Below are 5014 nucleotides of genomic sequence, written 5' to 3' on the forward strand. Positions count from 1 at the left end.
TTTTGTGTGTTTGCTATCATCAGGAATTGTTTTACAATTGTCCCTCTGATGGGAGTTAATGTCTTCCCTCACATTTTGAAAAGTGGTAGATGTGCAGAATCATAGACAATCACTTAGGAATTCCCTTCGGGAATTTGTTTCAATGCCCAAGTGACCTAGTTCTTGTCTCCATGTTATAAAAATCCAAGGATGTCCTGGGGAAGTTGTTTTAAAAAATGATTCAAAAGGGAAGGATCAGATCTAAGAGATTAGTTACAAAAGATCTCATCGAATGTAATCAGATTGCATTGTTTCAAAATTCTAGGGGGTGCTCTGTAGAGAGTGGTAGCAATGTGAAATAATGTTTTATTGCCTTTATAACACCGTAACTGCCAGGCAATGACCGTCTCCAAGAAGAGAGAATCTAACCATCTGCCCTTGACCATTCAATGGCATTACTAAAACTGAGTCTTCCCACGATCAACATCCTGGGGGTTACCATTAACCACAAACTGAACTGTACTTGCCACATAAACTCAGTGGCTCCAAGAGCAGGTCAGAGGCTGGGAATACTGCGGCAAGTAATCACCACCTGACTCCCCAAAGCCTGTCCACCATCGACAAGGCACAAGTCAGGAGTGCAGTGGAACACTCCCCACTTGCCTGAATGGGGGCAGCTCCAACAACACTCAAGAAGCTTGACCCCACCCAGGACAAAGCAGCCCCTCCTTGAATGACATCACATTCACCACGTTCAACATTCACTCCCTCCACCACTGGCGCTCAGTAGGAGCAATGGTTACTATTTACAAGATGTTCTGCAGCAACTTACAAAATCTCCCCAGACAGCTGATGCTGAACACATGCCTCCCCATCAACTTTAAAGGACAAGGCCAGCAGATACATGGAGACACCATCACTTGCAAGTTCCCTTCCAAGCCACTCGCCATCCTGATTTAGAAATAAACCATGGGTCCTTCACTGTCGCTGGGTCAAAATCCTGGAACTTCCTAACAGCATTATGGGTATACCTACGCCAAATGAACTGCGATGATTCAAGAAGATAGCTTACTACCACCTTCTCGAGGGCAACTAGGGATGAACAATAAATGCCAGCTTTGCCAGTCATGCCCACGTCCCGTGACACATAATTTCAAAAGTTCAAAAACACATTCTTAAATGTAAAACTAATTATATAGGTTTGAAACATGAGTTAACTAAGGTAGATTGAAAAATTAGATTAAAAGATATGACAATAGATAATGAAAAATTTCGAGAAACAGTTCGTGCTTTTCAATGAATATAGATTTATTGAGAAAGATTCCACTGGAAGGCAGATCCATCCATGACTGATGAAAGATTAAGGATAGGATTAGATAAAGAGAGACTTGTAATGATGTCAAGCAGAGTAATAAAATGGCGGTTTGGGAAAATTTTCGAAATCATCAAATGTTGACTAAAATGTTGAGAGTGAGGAAGTAGCAATAAATATAAAAATGTTTGTAAAAGTTGGGATAAACACCAAACAAAAGGAAGAGAAGGGTGGCACAGTGGTTAGCACTGCTGCCTCACAGCGCCTGAGACCCGGGTTCAATTCCCGACTCAGGTGGCTGACTGTGTGGAGTTTGCACATTCTCCCCGTGTCTGCGTGGGTTTCCTCCGGGTGCTTTGGTTTCCTCCCACAGTCCATAGATGTGCGGGTCAGGTGAATTGGCCATGCTAAATTGCCCGTAGTGTTAGGTAAAGAGTAAATGTTAGGGGTATGGGTGGGTTGCGCTTCGGCGGGTCGGTGTGGACTTGTTGGGCCGAAGGGCCTGTTTCCACACTGTAAGTAATCTAAAAAAGTAAGCAGGAGTCCCTTAAAAGCTGAGCGAGGTGAAGTTATACTGGGGACAAAGCAATAAGTGAGATTTTAAAAGAATATTTTGCATTTATCTTCATAGCAGAAAACAGAAAAAAATACCAGAAATAGTTGGGAGCTAAGGGACTAATGAAAATGAGGAACTGACATTAGTAATATCTTTTAAAAATGGAGAAATTAATTTGACTAGAAGCTGACAAATCTACGACACCAAATGTCTGCAGTCTAGGGTTCTAAAAGAGGGGGCTGCAGAGATGGGAAATGCATTGGTTATGCTCTTCCAACATTCCCACAATTCTGGAACAGTCCCAGTAAATTGGAAGGTAGCAGAAACAACACCCCTTTTGAGAAAAGATGATAGAGAAAAGAAGGAACTCTAAACTGGTTAAGAAAATGATGGTCAAATTATGGAACCCATTATGAAGATATCTGTCAGAAATCACTTGAGATTATAATGCGATTATGCAGAGTCAACATGGTTTAAGGCAGAGAACTGATGTTTCATAACCTATTAGGTTTTTAAAATAGTGTAAATGAATTAAATGGTATTCAGACACATCTGGACAAGTGCTAAGGGAGGTGGAGTGGAGTCAGGGGACCACTGGGCTCCAGTGACTGACCCATTAAGCTGCTTGAGTTGCTTGCTAAAGGCCAGAGAGGGCAAAGTGAGAATTTAGAATTGCTGAACTTAAACAGTCCGGAAAACAGACGATTGAGTCTCTGACTAAGAAATAATATAAATAAAAGACTTGGAAGCCCACTCCAGGTGGAATAATATTCGACTTGTGGGTTTACCCAAAGGGATTAGAGGCTCCTCGCCCCACAGAATTTATGGCCCAACGTTTACAGGACTTGCTCAGACTTGAGGCTGAACCCGTGTTGGACAGGGTTCATCACACGCTGCGTGCTAAACCGAAAGGAGGCGAGTTATTTCGCCCGATTGTCGTCAGGGTGAACCAGTTTCAAGAGAGGAATCACATTCTATGCTGTGCTGGAGATGCTTCTGCTCTTGTATATAATGGAAAAAGAGTATATGTTTTTCCGGATTTCCCCTCCCCCGACTGTGGCTAAGCAGCATTCAGCTTTTGCCAAGGTAAAGAAGGAGCTGCCCTCATGTCCTAGCATTAAATTTGGCCTTTGTTATCCGGCGATATAACATATCATCTTGCCGAGTGGCCTAACTCATAGGCTTGATGACCCGGGTCAGGCTATGGACTTTGTGAATATAAACCTTAAAAAGCTCGCGGTTCCAGAGCCGGATTGATGGTTGGGCCTAACTAGGCAGACTAGCCATTAGCTTTACACTACCATGGACAAAGACTACATTTCCCTCTGAAGAGATGAAGATGGATGGTATGCTGAGTTAAGAGACTTGGATTTGGTATTCTTCATAGATTTCACTTCATTCACCAAGAAGTGCATGTTTTTTTAATCAAGACTTTATTTTGTCAAAAGGTTGCTGTATTGGTACCAAAGAATGTAGAGTTTAATGTATGTACAGTAATTTGTATTACGTTTACATTTTTACTCATTTTGCTTCGTAGTTTTTGTACAGTTAACTTCTACATTTCCTGAGGTCGCCATGTAGTTTGCTTGAGTTACAAAAGAGGACAGTTTTTTTTAAACTATGGGGGAAGAAAGCACACACCCATGTGGAGGGGGTTCTGCTGGGTGGGAGGGGGGTTGGTGGGCAGGCATTCCATTATGGGGGGAGATACTGCTATGGCAGGTGGTGGAGTTTGTTTTGTTCTGATGGGGATGGGGGTGGGGCAGCACATACCTCACTTTTACAAGGTTTACATTTGTTTATCTATTATTGCACATTTGGAATTTTACGTCTGATTATTACATATTAGATTAGATTACTTACAGTGTGGAAACAGGCCCTTCGGCCCAACAAGTCCACACCGACCCGCCGAAGCGCAACCCACCCATACCCCTACATTTACCCCTTACCTAACACTACGGGCAATTTAGCATGGCCGATTCACCTGACCCGCACATCTTTGGACTGTGGGAGGAAACCGGAGCACCCGGAGGAAACCCACGCAGACACGGGGAGAACGTGCAAACTCCACACAGTCAGTCGCCTGAGTCGGGACATATAACACAGGTTAATGCTTCACCACCCTTGGTAAGTGGGGACATTAAATTTGCCAGTCTGAACTGCAAAGGCCTGAACAAACTAATTAAACGCAATAAGATTTCGCATTATTTACACCATCTTAATATAATCTTTTCACAAGAAGCCAATGTGACAAATATAGACAGTCTTCAGTTGAAACAAGGTTGAATTGGACAAGTGTATATTTCCTCCTTTACGAGCAGATCTAGAGGAGTTGCTATTTTTTTACATAAATCTATTCCTCTCATCCATGCTAAAACTATCTCTGACTCTACTGCCAGATTTACTATGTTTACTGGACAGATTTTTGATATTGATGTAATCTTAGCTATTGTTGATGCTCCCAAATGGGACGATGAGGTTTTTTTCAAACTGTTTCTTTCAATGTAACCGGATTTATCTTCAAGAGAGGAGATTGTAACTGTTGGTTGAATCCTCACTTAGACCACTCTTCCTCTGTTCCAAGTGCCCAGTCCAGAATAATTAAATTTTTTATGGAAGAGTTTAATATTGTTGATCCCTGGCAGTTCTTTCATCCCTCTAAAAAGGAATATTCTTCTTTTTTGCACGTCCATCACACTTTTACACGTACTGATTTCTTGTTGGTGGGTAACGGACTGCTTTCATCCATTTCTGGTTGCAAGTATGAGTCAGTTGTTTTATCAGATCATGCATCTGTCTCTGTGAATGTTCGCTTTCCGAACATTCTTAATATGCATCCACTTTGGTGTCTCAATGCACACTTACTCCTAGAGGAAGGTTTTGTTAATTTATTAATAGATTTTTAAAGAAAGTTTAACAAAACCCTAGACATTGCAACTTCCTTGCTGTGGGAACTCCTGAAGGCATTCATCAGGGAGGAAATAATTTCTTATGCAGTACATTAGAATAGGCTTAGGAAAAAGAAATTGGCATGGTTCACACAACATTTGTCTCAATTAGACTCTCTTTATGCAATCTCTAAGTCTTCAGAAGTACATAAAGAATGAATATCCCTACAGGCCGAGTATGATGTGGTAATGTCACAATCCACCACCAAGCTTTTACTT

This window comes from Hemiscyllium ocellatum, chromosome X (genome assembly GCF_020745735.1).
Source record: "Hemiscyllium ocellatum isolate sHemOce1 chromosome X, sHemOce1.pat.X.cur, whole genome shotgun sequence".
In the NCBI taxonomy this organism is placed as follows: Eukaryota; Metazoa; Chordata; class Chondrichthyes; order Orectolobiformes; family Hemiscylliidae; genus Hemiscyllium; species Hemiscyllium ocellatum.